This window comes from Monodelphis domestica, chromosome 5 (assembly GCF_027887165.1).
Source record: "Monodelphis domestica isolate mMonDom1 chromosome 5, mMonDom1.pri, whole genome shotgun sequence".
Lineage (NCBI taxonomy): Eukaryota > Metazoa > Chordata > Mammalia > Didelphimorphia > Didelphidae > Monodelphis > Monodelphis domestica.
The window spans coordinates 281,334,858-281,358,427 of record NC_077231.1 but is presented as its reverse complement, the minus strand read 5'-3'; the positions used below and the strand labels follow the sequence as shown (position 1 = coordinate 281,358,427).

General features: G+C 39.5%; 1 protein-coding gene and 1 pseudogene across 2 annotated transcripts in view; both read right to left on the bottom strand.

The window, feature by feature from the left end:
- The window catches only part of ULK4 (unc-51 like kinase 4), a 678,848-nt gene that overhangs the window by 109,537 nt on the left and 545,741 nt on the right, over positions 1 to 23,570 (bottom strand). The window lies entirely within an intron of this gene.
- LOC130454807 (U6 spliceosomal RNA) lies at positions 20,873 to 20,970 on the bottom strand (annotated as a pseudogene).

The window sequence follows — 23,570 nt, the reverse complement described above, 5'->3', positions numbered from 1 at the left end:
ACCAGTATGTTTAAACCCTTAAATTCCACTGAGATTTAGAGAACTGTACAATTAAACAGCAAGGCTTCTAGAAGAAAAAACTGGTGAAATCATCACCCATAGTGATTTAAAAGCAGTCATCTATTATAAGAGGCTTCCAGCTTCCTTCTCCTCCAGAGCAGGCTAGTTTTATTGGAAAACAAAACAAGACAAAACAAAACAAAACAAAACAAAACAAACTTGCTGAGGTATGAAGGGAGGTGAGAAATAACTGAGACAAAAGATAAGAGGAAGACTAGAAACCTGCTGGGAGGGGCAATAGAGAGGAAAGATCACACGAAAGGCAGCAGTCAGGAAAGAAGGATGAGCCAAGGAAAAGGGAGAACAACTGATTTAATTAATTTAAAAAATAATGGAAAAGGGGACTTTAAAAGAGAAGATGCAAAAAATAAAAGGGTATGGTTTCTTCAGGAGGGAGTTACATCTTCATCTCTATGAAACATAAAGTATTTTTATTTGCAAGGTTCTCTGGGACTGCGTGGGCCAAAACAAAAACATGATTTCTCCTCCTAGAAGCTTGAATTCTAATAGAGATGACAAATACAATTTAAGCACAAAATCCAAATAATAAACAAGTAATGTGCAAGCTTTTAAAAAATGAGTCTCCAGTACTCTATCCTTTTTGTGCCACTTAAGCCTAAAGACTATAGTTGGTATAGTGGAGAATATGCTCTTGATTGGGGTGATGGGGGAAATGTTATATTCCACTTTGCTCTTGCTATTATCTCTAAAGTAAAAGGGGATGCTAAGTGATTAGATGTAAGTGGAGCGCTAGGCCTGGCCCCTAACAAAAGGATGGAGAAGAGGCAGGATATGGCTGGTGGAGGTTGAGGCTGGTGGGAACAGAACAAACAGAGAATCTCCCGAGCCAGAACTTTGGACATTAGAGGCAAGATGTAATCTGCCTGGGTCTGAAAGAGCAAGGCAAAGAACACTTATTACCCAACTCATCTACTTTTTCTTTTCCCAATTCCTTATGTTTCTCTTAAATCTTGAGTCCTTTAAGTACTTTTTACTGCTTGGAGTGGCCTCTGTCTTTTAGTCTTTACAGATCAATCTTTTGCCTTTTCAGTCTTCTCCTGATGTTAGAGAAACTCACTGATAGAAGAGATCACTACATCTGGACACCGAGACTCAAGCCTGCCGTCTTACTTTTGATTTCCGGAGTGGGTATGTAGAGTTAGTTGTTGGTAAGGTAATGAGAGGTTGGTAAATGAGAGCTCAGAGCATTAAAGACCTTCTAGGTCAATTCATGAAGTTTTCACTTCATATGGAAGGAATGGGGACATTCTGTTTGGTTTGTATTGTTGTTTTAATCTTAGATTCAGTTATAATTGTTTTACATCTGATGCCTAATTGAGGTTGGAGAAGTATATTAAAAGCAATCATTGGGCATTTTGTTTGATCACGTGTAGGCTTTCTTCAAACATGGTGTCAGTGGCTGTATAGTAGACAAAGTCATTTTTGAACTTGACAAGGGATAATTTAGAACCCTGGACAGAGTCAGGGTACCTGAATTCAGATCTCTGCTTTGCTGCTCAAGTACCAGTATGAGCTCAGGCAAGTCATTTCCCTCTAGACCTCAGTTTCCTCAACTATAAAATGAAGAGATTCGACTCCTTGAGCTCTTAGTCCTTTTCTGTCACTAAATGTATGATTCTATGAAAGTGGATCTTTGGGAGAGAGTAGAAAGAGTGTTTGTTAGATGTGAACTCTGGGGCAACTGAGGCTATGAAAGACAGTGAGAAGTCAAGGCAGGATAAAGACTTAGTCTTGCCGGAAGCAAACTAGGGCTCCTTAGTACTGTGCTTCCCAGACTGTTGCTTAGGAGCAATAAAATGCCCAGTAGAAAACAGTTCTTTTTCCCTCTTCTGAATATAAAAAAAAGATATTTGGAAAAATGAAGTATTATGACAGGAATAAAAAGAGTAATATGAGGGGAAAAAAGATGAAGGTGAATGGTGTTTTTTCCTCCTTCAAATCCAGGAAGATTGCTCAGTTTTAGGTCAGTGTGTGATGGCTAAAATTCCAAAGTGAGATACAACTGAGGGATCTTATTCAGTAGGAAGCAGTATCAACTAGGTTTCAACTCTGGTCTGAAGGATACCTGGGAAGGTCCAAGTTTTCTTCTGGTTGGACTTTTAGAGCACTTAACACTCACTGGGCATTCATTTATAACCTTGTATTATAGCCTGAATTTGTTTTCTTTTATTTCCCCATTTGGACTATAAGTTCTTAATTCAATTGGATTCCACAGACATTTATTAGGAGGCAGAACTCATATGTTATATTTCATTGAATTCCCATAGAATCACTTAAAGTCAGAGCTAAAAATGGCTTTGGGGATTATCTAGTCTAACCTTCTTTCATTTAACAAAAAAAAGGAATTCAGGCCCAGAGACTTGCTCAGCCAATGTCACAACTACTAGTTCAATGACAGTCATGAATGACATGACTCAAACCCAGGCCTCCTGAACCCAAATCCTAGGCTTTCTTGCTCTTTCCCCACCATTGCACAGCACAGTGTCTCTGCATCGAGGTCCTTAATAAATATTTGCTGATTGGATGAATTCATTCCTGATGTCTTTTGAGAATAAGCCAGATCTCTGGGTTTGTGCCAGGGTGGATCTGATCTGGACATCTGCTAATTCAGGCTTTTAGAGGTTCACCACTACTCAGGCTGAGGCCAGCCCTCTCAAAATGACTCTAGGTTGGAGTAAATCTTCCCTGGTGGTGCTGGCATCTCTCAATGCTCAACATCTGTTCCCAGATCCAATCTGGTTAACCTAAATTTCTAAGGGCAGCCACCTACAGGGGAAATCACCCCTTCCTTGCCTCAAATGTGAAAGGGACCTCTTCAATCAAAATTGTCCACAAGCTACTGAAATTCTGCCCCCTTCTTATTTTGTGCAGAATGAGAATATGATCCGGAAAAGGAAGACTATCAGAATATTCTATTTTTGCCACTTCTAGCCAAGGTCTTTGGCTTATCCCTGGGATTCAAGTCACATCGATTCATCGTCTGAGTTTCTCTTTAGTGGTTTATGCGATCATAGTGGAAGTCCATAGCTCAAGGAACTTTTATTTCAATACCTTTCAAGAAAAATAATTTTTCTTTAAGTAATCATATTTTTCTCCTGAAAGTAAAAGAAATTTCATTATAGTTCTACTGCCAAGGCCATACTTATCTTTTTGAAAAATGAGACATAGATTATTTTGGCCACCTTGCCATTATTAAATATGGAAATAAATTGTGTATGCCATTCTATGGATATATTCCCATTTATACTATAAATATATGAATTTTTTATAATTTAATACTTTGATAAATGAGAATGGCAAAATCATTTCTTCTTGAACACATATCATATTCATATTTCAAGCACAGTTGCTATTAATCATATATAACTTTCCCAAGCTTGAGTTTTGAAGATAAAGTATGAGCCTCAGACTAGGCAGAGGGAGAAGTTTTATTTAGTCAGAGTTTTCTGTGGCCTCTGTGCCCCTTACAACAGTGATTCTGAAGTTGTATCAGGGTTTGAAAAAGTCTCGTTGTTGGGTTAGACCACCCCTCTACTTGGGAAGTTGTGGTCAGCCCATTGGCTGGCCCCTGGGTGACTGATGCCTCACCCTTAGCTTAGACTCTTTGCTTTGGATGAGGCACAGAATGCCTTCCTGGCTGCCCATGCTCTGAATATAGGCTGAAGGCACTTGTCCAGTATAGAGTGTTTGGTAAGCATCTAAGCCCTGCCCAGAAGGCAGAAGCCCTGGCCTGGATGAGTCTAAGAGGAGACAGAAGGTCCACTACACCGTCCAGATCCTGGTCTGATTCTTCCTTTATGACTCAACTCTGGTGAATCAGCTCTGTGTAGCCCCAAGAGGGGGCCCCTCCCTACACCTGGTAACTGACTTTTACTTGACCTTTGGTTTCTCTAGAAGGGGATGTAGTAAACAAGAGAATATGACGGTACCCAGAGGTCAGACTGCAGCTCTCAGAATCCATCTTGGAAAAAGACCAATACAGATCCATTAAAAGTGATTCTGGACAAGTTAAGAAATACGAATCCTGAGCATTGTGGAAAGCTAGCTTGATGGCTAGAGAAGTCTGGAATTCCATTGAAAGAAGAAGAGAAGAAAAACTCCATAAAGATGAGGAAAATAAAAAGGGAATGTTGTCCAATGGAAAATAATCTTAAAAGTATTATTGATTCCTAATACTATAATCATAGGATAACTATTTAACAAAATACTGGCTGTGCTCTGTACAAGCACAACACTTACAATATAAAGAAGAAAAGAGTAATATTCCAGTTTTGCACAGAAGTCTCTGGACAATAACACTAGATCAATATATGTTGATTGTGTTAATATGGGGATCAAGGCAGTTTTATTCTCTTCTTCCCATGAGGAAGCCAATGCCTATCTCTCCTTCAGGACCTAAAGGAGATCTATGTAACAGGAAGATCGCTTTTCTCCTTATTCAATTTTCACATTTTTCCCCCTTATATACAAATCTTCATTTATTTAAAATCAGGGACTACTGAATGATGGGTAGATGTAACTAGAGCTTGAATGTCAATGAGTATCTTATTTATGAGAAACACTGATGTAGTAAAACAATGCCTGGAGGTGTTTCCTTGGCAAATGGTGCTTTCAGGTTCTGATGGCTATTACAGTACTACCTTCTCTTCATTATTTAATCTTTTTATTTGAGTTTGCTACTTTAGAATCCCAGTTTATGAGCTCTAGGACCTTATCTGCTTGAATCTTTCTAATTGCCCCAGCAATTACAGTCAATAGTTGAGAGACAACATGGAGTAAGGGATAGGGAGCCTTGGAGTCAGGAAGTATTGAATTCAGATCTTGCTTCTGACACAAACTGGCTTTATAAATCTATGTAAATACTTAAAACCTCCCTCCAAGCAATTTTTAAGAATATAAATTTTTAATATTTTATTTTTTCCAATTACATGTAAAAATAAATTTTAACTTTTGTTTTTTAAAAAACATTAATTCTCTCCCTTTCTCCTTCTTTTCCTTTATTGAAAAGGCAAACAATTTGATATAATTTATACACATATAATCATGCAAAATATATTTCCATATTAATCTTATTATGAAAGAAAATAGACTCCCCCAAAAAACATTTTAAAAAATCTGTTTTGATCTGCAGTCTGACTCCATCAATTCTTTCTCTGAAGGTAGATAGCATTTTTAGTCATGAATCTTTTGTAACTGTCTTCAATCATTGTATTGTTTAAAAATATAAATCTCAGAGTATCTGAGGAGGGAATTTGCTTAAAGTGAATTCCCTGTATCAATGAAATCACAGGTTCAGACCTTTCCCTCCAACCAAAAAAAATAAGGTTTTGAAAAAATAGTTTGCACAAACCTCAAAGCAGAAATTAAATAAATGTTTGAATTATTGAAATCACTTACTGACTTTATTAGCTATTTTCACTTCATTTCTACATTCCCATTAAAGATACCTTCTGAAGTCCTTTGTAACTTGATGATAACTTTCTTACTCACTCAAAGGATGATGTAAAACAGAAAAGTAGCAGGATTAGAGAGAGAACTGCTCAGCTTCAGTCACTTCTTTGTATTTGTCTGAGAGATGTGATCAATTTCTAGAAGGAATGCTGCAGAGGGCTAGGTCAGTGTTGGCGAAGGTCTTCAAGTCCACGTGCCCAAACTGCAACGTCAAGCTGCCTGTGAGCCCCCACATTACCTCTAGAGAGCAGAGGGAGGAGGTGCCCATTTTGGGGGGCTGGAAAGAAGGGCTGGGCATACAAAATGTCCTTGGACACTGGATACTTTGCCATATATATGTGCCATATGAAGGCTTCTGAACAAAAATTAATGTTTTGGCTTTGATTCCCTGTATGGTTTAACCATTATACCGATGCTCTGTTCACCAGCTGTTTTAAGTAAATGTTTCCCTTATCTAATTAACCCACCAGGAGCAAGATAATAGGCAAACTGGAAAGAGTTCTATTCCATCAAGGCAGAGAAGGGAGGGTTCAGATACTCCTTTCTCCAGGATATAATTTGTTATTAACTTGGGAAATATCCTTAACTTTCACAGGAAGCCTTCACCCCAAACAAGATGCTCTAGTCTTCCTCCTCTTCTCTGAGTTCCAGAATCAATCACATGTGTAAATGAGGTGTGAAGAATGACTAGACCCCTCTTGAAATGATCAGTCGATCAAAGGTATAAACTAGCAAGCCCAAAGTGCTTCAGTCACTGAGATGAAATCAGATGATGGAAAGGTATTGGGACTGGCTGAAATAATTAGACACACACCAGGACTTTTGCATACCAGAGAAGAGCCTTTCAGCAAAAGAATCCCAGCAACTGCATCAGGAATGTTTGGAGAAGGCCTTGAACCTGTGCCACAGGGCTACAAAGATGAGGTGGGCATGAGCCCAGAAGAAGCATCACTCACTGGACCAATAATAAACAATGTGTGCATGTGGGAGCTGGGAGAGAGAGCTAAAGAGAACATACCCTTTTCAGGGTAGAGACATGGAACTTGAGGTCCTCTACAAAGAATCTGACCATCAGGGCCCAACAGATGTACATCCTTTAGGGAGAAATTTATAAGGACTATAGGGAGGGAAAAAAGGATTTCTAGCCAACCAGAAACTCCATTACCCCTTTACCACACGTGTTCTCTAAGCTTGAACCCATTTCCCCAGGACTCTGTATGTCTTTGGGTGATAATGGGTCCAGATTTTCAAGGGATATGTTTTATACAAACTTGTTCTTACTAAACTACCTTAGTAAGTACCCCTAACTAAAAGTTAGTTAAATCTGGTTAGTTAATTGCTATTGACCAGATAATCAACAGAGCCCAACAATGGGAACTTGTGACAAACAGGATTAGAAAATCACCCTCAGATCTTCAGGGTCCCCCTAGAACCCTCACCTGAGAAGTCTGAAGACCATATCTGCAGGAGTTGGAATAAGGAGTCTGAAGGAGATGCTACACTTTCAAAGAGACAACTATGATGCTGTGTGATGACACAGATTACATTTATACAGTGCTAAACATTTACAAGGCATGTATGAATATGATCTTATGTTATCATTCAATGATTATTAATATTATCTTATTTTGTTTATGAATATTATGAATGTATTATTTTATCACATGAAGAGTTCAATATTTTCAGGGTTCCATGGAAAGGGAAACATGTATATATATATATATATATATGCACAGATTTTAGCAAAGAGTCTCATTTATTCTATGTAAAATATGTAGAAGTCTGGGCTAGAATGGATGAGTGGCCAGATGAAAAGAAATTTTGGTAATGGATCAGTGTGAACTTGGAAGGAGGCGGCTACAATCAGAGGGAAGCTCCTGTACCTGGCAGGTCCCAGCTCCCTCTGCCAGCCATGGGGATCCCTGCCTATTATTTCCTTAATACCTGCCCAGCCTTCTGTCAGCCAGCGAGGGAAACTGTCCTTGGAAACTGAGAGCTTCTCGCCCATCAGTCACTCCCTTGTCCCTGAAATCATGAATCACTGGCCTTAGGATAAAACTGTGCATTGATCTATACCCCTCCTGTCCATTTGTCCTGCTCCCCCCTTTATGGGACCCCATAGCCAAACCCCCAACCCAGCTCTGCCCAATCCCTCTGCTCTGCCCAGGGATGTTTTGGTTCTCCTTTCTCCTGGGCTCTTCCATCTCTTAGCCCTGGCTCCCTCTCCAGGAATGACTGTACCCTCTTTCATCCCTCTGCCTCTCCCATTGCCCTGACCCTGGAAAGGATGTTGGAATACTCCTAGATCCCCCCTTTCCACTTCTAGCCTCTCCCTTTACTTCCTTCACTCAGTAACTTCTCCTTTGGAGCCCACGTTGTCTCTACTGTTTGCTGCATTTTGCAGGTTCTCGTTCTCAGCTCAGTAACAAAGAAAAAGATTTCAGGTTCATCACCAATATGATAAAATGAAAAACCATAGGCTCATTTATCTAGAGCTAGGATGGGCCTCAGATGACAAGCTCTTCATTTTTACAGTTGGGGAAACTGAGGCCCAATGAAGTTAAGTGACAAGACCAAGTGACTGTCACAAAGGGAAGAAAGGTTGGGGTTTCAAGTGTTTTATATTCCAGGAAATCTGCATTTTCCCAGGAGATAACTCAGTGTCAGTCAACAAATACTAAGACCTTTCTGCCAGGCACTGTGCCAGATGCTGGGGATGCACATTCTTTACCCTTAAGGGGCTGACATTCTATCAAAAGAGACACCATATAACTATATACATTAGTAAGTTTTTGTTGTTATTCAGTCATGCCTGACTCCATGGCCACATTTGGGGTTTTCTTGAGTGGTCTGCCATTTCCTTCTCCAGCCCACTTCACAGATGAGGAAACTGAGGCAGTTTCACGAGGGTTAAATGAATTGTTCAGGGTCATACATTAAAAACAAACATGAGGGTTAAATGAATTGTTCAGGGTCATACAGATAGGAAGTTTCTGAGGCTGGATTTGAACTTGAGGTCCCATCTCCACCTACTATCAGACTGCAATTTCCCCTGCCTAAGTCTGCCTAAGGATTGAAGTATAAAAATCCCGTTTTGAGTCCCAATACTATATTTTGTTGAAGGAAATACTTTTGGATCTAACTTTCTGGTTAAGTACTTCCATTTTACCCAAAGATGCTTTAAAGGTACTTTAATATATTTTTTAAAACCAGACTCTATACTGTGTATTGGTTCAAGGGCAGAAGAGCAGTAAGGGCTAGGCAATAGGGGTTAAGTGACTTGCCCAGGGTCACATAGCTAGGAAATGTCTGAGGTCAAATTTGAACCCAGGATCTCCTGGTCTGTCTCTAAGCCTGGCTCTCAATTCACTGAGCCACCCACCTGCCTTTAAAATTTTTTTTTTTTAAAGGCTACCCTCTGTAGGAGAGAAATATCTCAATGTCTCAGATTTTGATGGGGCAAATTCAAAATTATTCTGATTTTCTTAATAACAAAGTGCCTCACTATTTGCCAGGACTCTTGCTCAGAAAACATACTTTGGGAATTCTTGAGTCAAGCTATATAATCAGTGCAATAACTTGTATGCAAATGGGAAGCTATATTCTTATACTGCATCATAGAAACTAATCAACTAGACATTACAACTCAGGGAAAGCATCTGCCATCTGAAATTTAGGACAATAATTCACAGTCCATAGAACAGTACATCGCCCAAGATTAAATTTGTTATAAATTTATAATGATTTCATAGAAAAACATTCCATTTTCATAGTTTCAAGAAATGACAGGATTGGGCTTCTATAAATGTTTAACTAGCATTACCTCGTAATTCAACATTTTTTTCATTTCATTACTGAAGGTGCTGAAATGAAGCATTGAGATTAAAATGTCAACAAACTCAGAACAGAAGATATGAATTGATATTGTTTGCCAAACTAATTTTAACTGGAGGGCAAGCCATTCTGATGCCTCCTAATGTCAGGTAAGATTTCTTTATGTTGAATCCAAATTTCTCATGTTCCATTTTAAACTAATTTTTAATTGTTCTAACCTTGGGGGAAGGGAGGGAGAAGAAGAGGAGAAATGGGATGGGGGGGGGGAGGCTATCATCTATATCTACTCATTCTTTTTATTCCACAAATAACAAAAAGGAAGCTGTGTGACCTTGGGTCTCAACTTAATTGCTGTAAAATAAGAGAACCAAAGTACCTGGTCTCTAAGATTCCTTAAAGCTCTGTGATCCTAAAATCTTTTTGGAATCTTTTTGGAAATTTCAATTTAGGGGTTCCAAATTCAACTGTGTTCTTGGAGACCATTTACTGGAATTCTATTTGGATGATTATTTGCCAGGCTTTTAACATAGCTGTGTTCTTCCCAACTACTCTTATCTTACTAATTTCTCCAGGAAAAAGGATGGCCAGCTGCTCTATTAAGTCCTCACCCCTGCAAACCTGGGATAAAGCACCCACAAAGGAATATTAGAATATCCAATGATGTGAGGTAGCCCCACATGAACAAAGGAGAACCTATAAATACAGACAGAAATTTCCTAAGAGATCTAGCATCTTGCTTTTTCCCATTTTTTAGGAATTTCTTCTTTCTCTAGGAGGGCCCTTACTTGCTGAATTAGGGTGACTGTATTTAAAATCTGGAAAATCTGGGGTCCCTCAACAGAATATTGAGACAGGGTACCCTTGTTTTTTGTTTTTTGATTTGTGGAATAAACAAATTCAAGGCCAATTACACAAAAACAGCAATGTTGGTGAAGTTACATTCTCGCTCTAACTATCATTTACTTTCCAATGACTTTTGCCTTTTTCAAAATCAGATTGAAGTCACATGAAGAATTAACTTTTAATAAGCTGCCTCACTATACTTTGCAAGTGAGTATCTCCTGAAATTTGGTGGGTCATCTGCACATTGTATATTTTATGGAGTCTTCAAAGTCTCTGATAGTAATCTACTAAGATCCCTTATTGATGTAAGGGTATCATTGAGGCACTCTGGTTTCAGGCTGGGATTTAGGGTTCTGATTCAGTTTCTGGGCCCCTAAGTTTGCAAGGGTTCCTTTGGTATAGCTACCACTTATGATTTGGGGGGTTGCCATTCCCTCAAGTTTAAACACATTCTCAGTTCAAGAGAATACAGAGAAATGCATATAAATAATTGGGGAGTTGAAAGCTAAAAGGAATATTGTGAAAGGCTTCTCAATCAAAACAAGATGATGCAGTGAGAAGCTTTTTCTCACTGAACTGCATTGCAGTGAAATGTTTTCAAACAAAAAATCAATACACTAAGCTACATGAGATAAAATGTGAATTAGATCTTTTGTCCACTTCTTTGTAAGATTTTCCCGTATCACAAGGGCACAAAGCCCTTCGCTTCCAAAACCCGGGGCCTCTAACTCCTTCTTATAGCCTGTAGTCAAAGAAAAAATTAGATGCAATTGACCTAAGATGAAAGGATAGGGATGAATGAATCAGCTGGGCTCTAGAGATTTTTCAGAGGAATTGCAGGATCGGAACATGTTATAAAACCACTTCTGTTTACTTCTGGTTGCACTTCCAATGCGCCCACTGTAGGGATTAGGGAATTTATTTTTTAGTCTTCAATCTTGGAACAGAAGGTGAGTAATTTAAGTCTGGAAAACTGAAAAGGAAACTGAATAGGGATACAGAAGCCTTGAATCCCAGTTTCAGCTCTGGGGCTAATTTCAACTCACTTCATCTCTCTAGGGCTCAGTTTCCTCATATGAATAATTAAAGTATTAATCCAGACGACCCTTTAAGGTTTTTTTGTTTGTTTGTTTTAAAATGTTATGAGTTCATGTACTCATTCACATATCCATTTCATATTGTGTCAGTAGGATGTAAGAGTTGTTTTACTGTAGCTTTAAACAAGGTACTTTCTGTGTTTTGTTAATTTATTTAAGAAGTGCTGGTCACTATGAGACTCAAGCAATATTACATACAACAGAGGAATTGATTAGAAAATGATTCATAACTCACGAGAGTCATTCATTCCTGAATTACCTGTTTGTACCTACTTGAACATGGTGGAACAAAGATCAAAATTAATATTAAACTACAATAAAGACTAAAAATAAGAAAAATACATGGCCTATGATTAAAACAACTATAATTTGATCTATTTAAATAAGTTACTGATGCCACTAAAAAGGAAATGAATGGAGGAATGGATATCTACACTGATTATAATTGACAACCAAAGAAAATATTGTTTTAGAATATAAATTTGGTAAAACAAAATTTCATGAAGAATGATTAAATATTATGAGCAGTATACAGGGTAAACAGTAAGGAGAAAATATGTTTTAAGAAAGTGTGATGACAGGTCCTATTAAGGAAATTAATATCAAGGACTTTTGGGGATGAAATTGTAAGGAGCACAATAAACAGATGAAGAAGGGGAAATATTGACAAAGGCTTTCATAAAAAATGTTTTCTTTTACAATGAATAATGGAAATACCACATTTAGAATCTAACATCACAATTCCAAATGTGCTGTTTCAGGAAATAGCACAGGAAGAAAAAAAATGGAAAAAACAGCTGGATGAGACCAAATATACACAGAGGAGGCCCATGTTGGAGGTGATACAACTTTGAGGTCATTGAATGATACTCTCAAGGTATTTTAAAGAGGAGAAGATGCAAATGAAATAGGGGAAAAGGCTAAACAAAGAGAATGCTGATTATTTCTGACATGTATACCTACTTTCCCATCTAAACATAATTTTTTATTAGAAAACTCTACAAATGGAGGGAACAATTGATGAAGGTTTTAGGACCATAGGATCATAAGGTTTAAGGCCAGGAGAGACTAATGGACAAGTTTTCATGAATGATATTCCACAATAGCTTGCATCTTTAAAAATCAATCTACACTGAAAGATAGAAGAAATACTAGATCCTCCCCTTTTTGTTTGTAAACTATAAAAAGCTATTTGATGCAATGGTCTCCAGGCTGCTTTACTGACTATCCTCCAAGAAGGTGTCCCCATGTGTATACCCAAAATCACATTACCTTTTTGAAAACTGTGATAATAGTGTTAGCTTTATTAGATGATTCTTGTTGTTAGCTTAAAATCAAGCATAGTACAAAACAAAAGTGTGATCATCAACAGCTTTCACCACTACAGTCATGAAGGAGATGTGTTACAGAGTTCAAATCACCGAGGGATTCTCCATAGATGGAGAGGTCCTCTAAATGTTCCCAATTTAAGACTCTCTTGTACTAATTACTCAGACCCCAGAATACCGCAGAGCCTCACATAAAAGTTACACAAACATTCAAAAGAGTTAGGCCTAATTATCCAGATAGGAAAAAAAACAATGAAGAATACAGACTGACAGACTGTTGGATAGAAGACCTGCAAATCTCATTCATCACTTCATGGATCTTAGATAAACACTGAAAAGTCACTGAATTAGGACCAGGATTGAACAGATGGAAGACAGCAATGGAATGGACTGACTTTGGGAAGCTGTTCCAATTCTTTTAAGCTCTCTAAGCTACCCTTTTGAAATAAAGGTTTGGCTTTTAAATACCAATATTTGGAGATATTATTTGGCTACAAGTCAGACTACTATGGACTCCAACGGACTGGAGCTAAAGATGACCCCAAAGACACTGGAGAGGCCCCTGGTGGGCGTGGGCCTTCTGTAACACATTATGAATGAGAAATCAGACAAGAAAGGCAGTGTGGAGGGTTCAAAAAAGAAGTATGTGACTGAAGAAAAAAAAAAGATGAGCTAATCAATGTAATCAGAGTGAGGGATGCCTAATGGATTGCCTTGTGTCCCACTGTTAAGTAGATCATCTGAAGAGAATGAACTGAGGGTTCCCAGTATAGCAGGTAGACCCTCGTATTGAAAGATTAAAATTGCACTGGATGGATAGGCCTGGATGGGATGGAACTGTATTGTTAAAAGAAATACTCATGTGGATGATGCCAGTAGCTCCCTGGGAGAAAAAGAGCATAATGTATTTCGTTCTATTTTATTAAAATGTACGGTATGATGTTAAGGGTTATATATGATTTTATTTTTTTACTTTCCTCATTTATGTGATTGTTTTCATTGATTATTTCATTGATTATTGTTTTCACTGGTTATTTTATCAAGTCATCATTTGATGATTTACTATTTTTACAATCAATTTTTTAAAGGAAAAGTACATTACCTCTTTCTCTGATACAATATCTCAGCAGAAGTCTATTCACTTCAACTTTGAGACTGTGGCAGGAGCTTGCTCAAACTCTCAGTTTAGGACCCCAGAGAAAGTGAAGCATTAGGCTTGTAAACCCAAACCCATCATTCTGAAGATGCTGTCTTTTTCTGTTGGGGTCTAGTCCCCCCCCCCAAGCCCCAGCCAAACTTCTTTGCAGACCTTTGAACTCACCCACACTGATCTGATTTCTTTCCCAGTAACTCTTCCCCTTCTGAATTCTTGCTTTATTCTTGACCTTCTTTTACTTTACTCTATTTTATTCATGCAAGGATTATTCATCTTTTCTTCTTCCTGTCACTGTGATATTTCCCCTCACTACAGTATTCTAACATCATCATCACCCCCAACACCATCACTTTTTCTGAGTCTCTTCCTTTCCATTCGTTGCTCACTTGAGCCCCCATGTCACTAGGCACACATCTGCCATACCCTCTCTGCCACTCACTGTTCTTGAACCAGCTCCTTGCTTTCTCCTTTCAGACACCTGGGTTCTCTTTCCATTTCTTTCATCTATTATTTAGCTCAGCCCTCTGGTGCCCTTCCAATTGTCTCCTATTTCCCTCTGGCCTGACAAATTGCTCCTGACTCATCGTAAAATTAGCATCTTTAAAACTCACATTTGCATCAATGTATGTAAGGCACCTTTTTGTCTACAGAGAACACATTATAGGTAAATAGACATGTGACTTCAGGAGGGTAATATTTCCTGGCAGAACAATCAAAGTGAAGCAGTAGCAGCCACTTTCAGTAGCTTTGATCTTAGCCTGGGTACTTCCCAATGCCATGTGACACATGGCTCTTTTGACAACCACAGGAAGCAAGAGTGGGCAACCGAGAATGGGCAAGAAGGTTCAAGGAGTGGGGCCAGGGTAAATTAGAATAATATATTTTAGGGCCTTCAAAGGAAGAGTCCTTAAATATCATCCATTCTGAACCTTTCATTTTACAAATGTGGAAACTGAGGCCTAAGGTGGTTCATGAATTGCCCAGCTAATCAGTGGCAAAACTAGGCAAGCTGACTCAAAGAGAATCACCAAAAAGGAGGAGTCAAGGGGCATCCATTCATCAAGTCATTCAACTTCTTCTCCATGCAAGATTCTGTGGAGGCCAAAAATAGGAAGATGTAAACTTTGGGACAAATAGGAGGCTAAGATGGAATGGTAAGATTTCAAAAAATGGAAAAAACAAACCAATCTAAGAGACCTGGTTGTTTTTGTTATTTGGGGCCTTTTTTAAAAAAAGAGAGAGAGGGAGAGAGAAAAGGCAGAATAATAGAGGAACAAGGAAAAAGGTCAACCCTATATGTAAAAAAAAATGCCAGAATTATTAATGGCTCTTTCACAATTGATCACTAATACGTGTGGTCAAGCATTATTAGATTAAGGATGGAGGGCTTATAATTCAACCCCACCAACTACCAGGGCTTGTCTGATATGCTCTGAACAAAATACCTGGAGAGGACCAGTGTGGAAGGTTGATGAGCTCTAGAGTGAATTGGAGAGGAGAATTCTGAGATGATCTCACCTAACCTCCACCTGTCCCATACACACATTCCCATAAGCATACCTTGGGGCATCCCACTCTGTTCAGCCCCCTGGGACCAAGCAGGAATGTTGAATCCTTCTCCAGGGGAAGACATGCCATTCAGCTACACAAAGGACTTCATGTCATACCCCCTTAGCCTCCAGTCTTCTCAGGAGCAAATAGTCATCGATAAATGCTAATAAGTTTAAATTAGAGGAAGAACAAGGCAATTAGGCAACACCTTGAATAGAAAGTGCTGGACCCGGAGTCAGAAAGACCTGCCTCCTCCACTTCCTAGCTGTGTGACCCTGCTAGGCTAGGCCCTTCATCTCTGTCTACTTCTGTTTCCTCATCTAAAATAGGGATGACAATAATACCTACTTCTAGGGGTTGTTGGGAGGATAAAATGAGACATCTGTAATGTACTTAAACTATATCAATGCTTATTATTTTTATTATTAGAAACTCTTTGGCCTAAATGGAGAAATAACCATGAGTGAGTTTCATCTTTGATAGAGCTGATAAATTAATCATCCTCTTTTAGGCTAAAATGCTTTGTCACCACTTCCAAACACTAAGTTAACTTGAAATGTAGAACAGTTAGCTAACAATTTTGTAGACTCCCACTTGCTTGGAAGAATAAGTCGCTTTTTAATAACACTGGATTCCTTCTCAGCCTTAACTCCACGGTCAGATAATGAGAGGTCTGTCTAATCTAATACTTCGGCTTCTTTCATCCCTTGTCAGTCTCCAAACATACCCCTTCTCCTATTTTTCCTCCTTTTGCTTTTTTGGAAGGAAAGCGAGGAAGACAGGAAGGAAGGCACCTACAATGTGCTAGGCACTGGGTTCAGTGCGTTATTAATATGATCTCATTAGATCCTCACAATAGCATGCAAGTTAGGGATTATTAGGATCCTCATTTTACAGATGAGGAAACCAAGGTAAAATTTGCCCAGTCATGCCGCTAGGAAGTGTCTGAAGCAAGATTTAAACTGGCCATCCTAACTCTAGGTCCAGTGCTCTATCTACAGTGGCCCCAGCTGCCTCTAGACAGCTCCAGGCCACGGCCTACATCCTTCCAATGACCCAGGGGCCTCCTTCGCCCCCACTCTCCCTCACCCCATATATCTAGGCTGTGGCTGAGCCTGGGTGATCCTACCTCATCAACACGTCTCATACAAAGTCCCTAGTCTCCACTCCCACTGCCACTACTACCCTCCCTGCCTCCAGTTTCTCTCCTCCCCAATTCATTCTCCATCATTGCTCCAGTTTGCTACCCCATCACTCCCCCGCTCACAAAGCTTCACCAGCTCTCTATGGTGCCCAGGACAAACAGCCTCTGCTCTGCCTGGCCTTTGCCTTCCTGCTCAGGCTGGCTCCCTTTCTAGCCTTATCCCACAGTCCGCTCCTTCCATGGCCGGCTCAGTCTCCCCTGGCTGCTCCCTAGCCGTGCCCTTCCATCTTGCACCTTTATTCTCCTGCCCTTCATTCCTGGCATGCTCTGCCCCCTCCCCTCTGCCCTTCAGAGTTTAGCCGGCCATTTCCTCCTAGGAGAGGCCCCCAGGGGTCAGTGCCCCCACCTTGCCTCTGTGTCATCTCCCCTGCAACATTTCTCTCCCTTCCGAACCTGCAGACCCTCCTTGAGGTCCTCCTCTGGAGGTAGGCTCTGGCCATCTTGGTCGGTCGCTCAGTAACCATTCAATGAATGCATGGAAATCATGTCCTGAGAGGGAAAGAGATCTACCCAGCCAGCCTGGGTCTTTGCAGACACACACTGGCTGGAGCCTCTGCTGGCCTTCTGGCACCTCCTGAGCTTCTCCCAAAGCGCAGTGCTCCAGCACTGCGGCCTGTGGTGTGGTGGCGGCCTCATCCTCATAAGGGATTTTTCCACATCTAAAATTAAGTGTATTGAGAGGCAGCAGCATGCAGTGGCAAGACGGTGGTTCTCAACATCAGAGCAGCCTGGGTTCAGGTCTCACCTCTGACATCTGTTGGACATAAATACCTACTATGAATCTTAAAACTGTGCAGACTGTACCTCAGAAGATTTGGTTAAGCTGTTCCCCATTTTAAACAATGGAGGTACTTGGTCAGGAATGTATTGAGAACTTTAAAATTACTCCACCCTGCTCAGACAGTGCCTTAGGGGAAGATAAAGTTGTAAAATTCCTTACTGAACAATGAAAAGTCCCCAACTCATACTTAGAGTGAAGCAAAAACCCCAAGCTAGGTGGTCTATTTTTAGATCTAATACAAAAGGGTGCTAAGTATCTATAAAGGTTAAATTAATCACTAAAAGGTCAAGCAACTTACAAAAGGCAAGCTTAACAAAAGAGGTGTGAAGTTTTAGTCTACGCAGAGAAGGTGAGAACTAAAGAGTGGTGTGAACTGAAAATGGACAGTCCTGGGGAAAAGTGTCTACTGTGATTGGTAGATGTGAAAATTTAAGGGAGGTGACACAAGAGAAAATTTCTTTAAAAGGAAGGGGAGGTCGAAATTGAGGTAGTTGGAGTTCGCAGTTGGAGATGGAGTTCAGAGGTTTGGAGCTTGCTTGAGACAATCTTATGGTGAGTGATAAAGACTGACTCGCTCTCCCTTAAGGCTTAGGCCTAGGCCAAATGGCCTAGGCCCCTTTCTACTATTTTCTCTTTCTCTCTCTCACTCTCTTCCCTTAATTCCTTCATTTGTATTAATTAAAAATCTCCATAAAACCCAGCTGACTTGGGTATTTTCATATTTGGGAACTTTTCGCACTTATTTTTAATATAATCAAGACACTACAAATTATCTTTACAGTTTAGCCAAAACCTTTACAGTTTTGGCAATACACAGTCTTGAAACCCACATTTTTGAGTTACACTCCCTCCCCCTCCCCCCAAAAGGACTTAACCCATCCATGTTCCAGGCCACTTGGAGCACAGAAAAGCTGCTGATCCGATCAGCATTGGTAGAGTTTCCTGATAACAGTGGAAGTAAAATGAATGTTCGGTGACTTCATCATTTGGACTTTCGAACGGTTGAGTTGTGTACTAAAAAGCAGTCGTGTTGATCAATTGAGCATTAGCCATGAACTGTTTTGTTTACTAAAGAATGAGGTGCTTAAAAAAAAGGGCTCTTCTGAGAAAACTTGAGGATTTCTGGAGCCTTTTCATCCCTGATTTGTGAAGTTTTTGCATGAGGGGACGTTTTGGTGATGTTACTAGGTTCAGGGCTTAGATGGCCAACAACCCCTGCAATGCCTGGAGAGCACAGACTAACACACAAGGCCAGAGCTGAAAGAGACTTCGGGACCAGCTAGTCTAGAAAGGTTCTTAAGCTGGAATCCAGGAACTTACAAATTACTTAGAAAACCCGATTTCAAAGAAGCGGGTTTCTTTTGTAATGCTAAGTATTTTGGATTTTTGTATTTAAAGACATTATTCTGAGAAAGGCCTACCCAAATGGGTTAAGATGTTAAGATCTAGTTCCAATCCCCACAGTTTACAGGTGAGGAATATTGCTAATTGGCTGTCGAAACATTTAAGGACACCATTTCCAAGTGCTCGTACATGTTCCCATGGCCTTGGTGTGTCGCCCAGTTTCTTTCAGGCCGGGGTTATGGTAATAGAGAAGGCCACCCTCGACCAGACTTCAAGTTCATTCCATTCAGGATGCGAGGCAACAGAGGCCTACGAGCCGTGCTCCAGGTAACCAGAAAGTCCTAGAAGCCCTGATGAGACTGATACCTGAGGCTCCGGTTCTCATCGGTCAAGTAATTAAGCCTAACAAGGCAGCAGAAGCTCCTGGGGGAAATGTAGCGATGCCTACAGTAATTGGCAAACAGGCACCGGACTCCCCAGAGAATGGGGATTATGTGCTGGCAGCAGGGAAGGAGTTAGGGAAGGGTCAAGAGACTTAGGGAGGCCAGATGGGATAACCTATTTTCATGCATAAATCATGAGCAGCTCTATTTACTGTTTGGCTCTGTCTCGATTGAGATACAAAAAGGCTGATCCATGGTTTTGGGGATATGGGCTGACAGAAGCTCCTTTTGTGTTTATGGGAAATGTTGCTGAGTCAAGCCTTGCTTATTCACTTTATTCTTTGGTTCTAATAACGCTGACAAGATTTTTTGAATCTGATCAGAAAGAAAGTATAAACATATATATATGATGTCCAGTATGTGCTCATTGTTACCTTCCACCCAGCACTCAACTAAAAGAGCCTTGTAACAATTGTCTTTTTGTGTGTGTGCACATCTAGACAAAGGGACATGACAAAGAAAAATGTGGGAAGTGCTTGGGGGAAACATGTTGGCATGGATTCCATATGGTGGCATGCCTTTCTAGCTAGTCTATTTCTCATATTTCTCCTTTTCAGCACTGCTAAGAGTGTGTTGAGGTTTCTCAGTTTTATGCCTCTTGTGTTTTCTTTATTGGTTAAATGGAGATCCTTCATCAAAATACCAGAAAAAGAAAAGTGATAAAAATTATTATTTCTTAACTCTGGCCATTGAATCATTATTATATCTAAGCATAAAAAGAAATGACAAAACTTTACCTGAGTATTCCTTTGCCCTATTTTAAAAAGTCAGCAGTATGCCTTCCAGATGTAAATGAACTCTGTTTGGACTCTTTCTGACCACTGCCTATTCCATCAGGTCTGCCAAGCACAAGCAGACATATCCTGAGTTAGTGACAGAATGGATTCTCAGAACAGAAGGTGAGAGACCCAAAGTACTTGGGAGGCCAAGAAACAAAGGAAAAGTCACAGCCCAGAGTTATTTTTCTAGTGCACCTATATTAGAAATTGGAGAAAGATCTGTTCTAAAGTAAGGGGAAGAGAAAAAGCTATGAAAATATCTTGACAGTATGTGGCAGCCTGTCAGGGTCTTGGACACCAATACAAATGGAAAATGAGGCAAATGGTACAGACACCATCACTGTTAAGGCCTCCGCTCCTTGGATGCCCCAAGTCTGGTCGGCTATGCCAATGCTCTTGTTGAAGTGGATATGGAAGGTAGCAATATAATCACTACATAATGAAAACAAAGAAAAATTTTGACTCTGATTTATTCCTTTCCCTGTGGCATTTTTTGGGGAAAAAAATGGAAACAGAGAATAACTAACAAGACTTTCATTCTTCAGGGATAGATGAGTGAAAGAAAAGAACTGGACTGAATCTGCAGGTTCCTCTTTTTTAGTCCAGAAACACAAAGAGGGATAGAGTCCACCAATTTTCACTTCCTTTTGTTACCACGGTTTAGTTACATTTAAAACTGTGACAAAAATGGCCAATAGGAATCCAACTCCCTGATACCATTCATGCATGATTCACTAACATAGTATTGAAGAAAAAGAATTATACATTTGTTCCAGTAAAATTTGGCTTAATCTAACTACTTGTACTTTGTTTTCTGTTATCCAAAGGAAAATAATGCCTTCTTGTGAAACATCAAGAAATATATTTACAATACATCAAAGGCTATGAACAAATGAAACTCAAGAGAAGAACTACAAATTATTTTTTAAAGCAACAAAAAGTATTTGCCATTGATCACTTGGAAAGGTTGGGAAATGGGGAAAAATAGGGAATGCTTCACAAAATTGCATTCTTTCCTTGTGCAGGATCCATGCTACTCTCTGTATCATTCTAATTTTAGTGAGCTGCCAAAGGAGGCTAGAGAAATACAAACTATTAACAAATTTATGAAAGATTGCTCCAAATCAATAAAAATAAAAATGTAAATGTAACCACTCAGGATTCACCTTACCCCCAGCAAATTGGCAAAGATGACAAAAAAGATGGGAATAATCCATCTTAGAAGGGCTGGCGAGAGATACACTCTAACACACTGTTTTTAGATCTATAAATTGACTTGATAATTCTGGAAAACAGTTGGAAGCATGCTTTAAAAAGTGATTAAAATGTCCATGATTTTTTGATTCAGAGAATCCACTGCATACATATTCCTCAAGAGTGTCAAACTCACAAAGACAGGCCCTAAATATATACCAAAACAGTCACAGCAGCACTTTTTATGATATTAAAGAACTGAAAACAAAAGTGGGTCTTATTAAATGGTGAGTGGCTAAAGAAATTGTGGTAGAGGAAGGTAATAGAATATATTACCCTAAAAGATAATGACAAATGAGAATTTAGATCAATATGGGAAGACTGAATATGAATTGATAGAGAACACAATAAACCAAAACCAGGAAAATAATATACACAATGTAAATAACAAGAAAGCAAAACTATTATAATAACCAAATTTGAACATGGAGAAGAGGTGAGAAAATGTATGTCTGCTTTCACTTGAGACAAGGGGGGTAAAATGGGAGTATCACATGATGTCCCCTGTTTAGTTGATTTGCTGATTTAAAAAACTCCCATTGTTGCAAGTAAAGGTTAAGTACATAGGAAGAGTAATTATAGAAATTAATGGGATATAAACACAAAATATATCAACAAAAGAAATAAGAAATTTAGAACCCCAGCTTACCACATTACTAGAATTGAGGAGAAAAGGGGGAAAAAGAAAAGTATTATCCTTAAAGGCCCCTATGGTTTAGGTTGTTTTCAATTAGATTAAGAGCTCAAGAACCCTCTTGATATGAAGGCCTTTCTTAGAACACTTCATACATTCAAGCAAAGCTCTATTCATCTCCCAGCTAGATCTTGTCCTTAATGGTTGCTATGCATAGCAATACCAAAAATTCTATGACAGAAAGTTATTGAATATACTGCTAAATAGAGTGTCTAGGAATCAGCCACCATGGAGAGAAAAATTAATTTATGCTAATTTTTCAAAATAGTAAAACATTTATATCAATGTATATTTTAAGTAAAAGTACAATGAAGTCTACACATGAAAAAAATCAAAGATTTTTTTCTGGAAAATGAATGACTTTAAACTTGTATATCTATCTATATATCTATACATACCTACCCACATTAAGTAGTGAAACAGATATATTAAGGCTCTATCAAGCAAGAATGTTCTTCTTTATAGGAAAAAATGAGTAAAAAGTTATCTTCTTGACTAATGATCTTAATCAAATTTATTTCAGTCACATTTGTTCTATTGAGGGCTGGATCATAAAAACAAAACAAAACTATGAACAAATCTGTATGCCGCTGTCTGGGATAGCGGAGGTGCAGGACTGGCTGTGATGGGCCTGTCACCTTGCACAAGCCCATCACTGCCACCACTATATCGGGCAGCAGTATGCACAGTGTGGAATCCCCTCCACCAGATAACTGCTCACAATGCTGACGTCTTCCATTGTGCAGCCACATAATCCTTTGCCTGGTGCCTCCTTCTCATTCAGTTACTCTCAGAACAAGGCGCCACACAAAGGATTATGTCACCTGAAGAAGTACTGTACTGGAGCGAGGCTGTGCTTTGCAGTGCCTCCACATCCAGTGCTCCTCTCACTGACCACCAATGAAAGAGATGCCCTTTCTGGAAGTGTGGTGGGGGCTGGGTACATGGCCTCAGGGGACCGCATGTGACCTGCAGGCCATAGTTTGGGGACTCCTGCTCCACAGTAATTGTGATGCCCACAGGGGCCATTTCTAATACTTTCCTTAAGCCTACAACTTCATCGCCTTCTCTGCCTCTCTCCAAACAAGTCCTACTTTGCTGAGAAAGTTGAAGTTATTCATTGAGGTTCTTAATCCTCAGCCTTTATCTCTTCAGTTCTAATCCTGATTCTCCATCTGCCTTGCAGATGCCTTCATTTGGATGTCACCATGGCACCTTAAAATTCCATATTAGCTAAATCCTCTCCCCTCTAAACCCCCACCCACAACATACTTTTCTTGCCAAATTCTCTTTTTTATGGCCTTAAAAATTATATTTAATTAATTTGGAATATTTTTCCATGGTTACATGATTCATGCTCTTTCTCTCTCCTCCTCCTCCCACAGTCAATGTGCAATTCCACTGGGTTTTATGTGTCTCATTGATCAAGACCTATTTCCATATTATTAATATTTGCAACAGGGTGATTGTTTAGTCTCTATCCCCAATTATATCCTCATTGACCCATGTGATCTAGTAGTTTTTTTCTTCTGCATTTCTGTTCCTACAGCTCTTTCTCTGGATGTGGATAGTGTTCTATCTCACAAGTCCCTCAGAATTGTCCTGGATCATTGTTTTGTTGCTAGTAGAGAAGTCCATTACATTTGATTGTGCCACAGTGTATCAGTCTCTGTGTACAATGTTCTCCTGGTTCTGCTGCTCTCACTTTGCATCAATTCTTAGAGGTCATT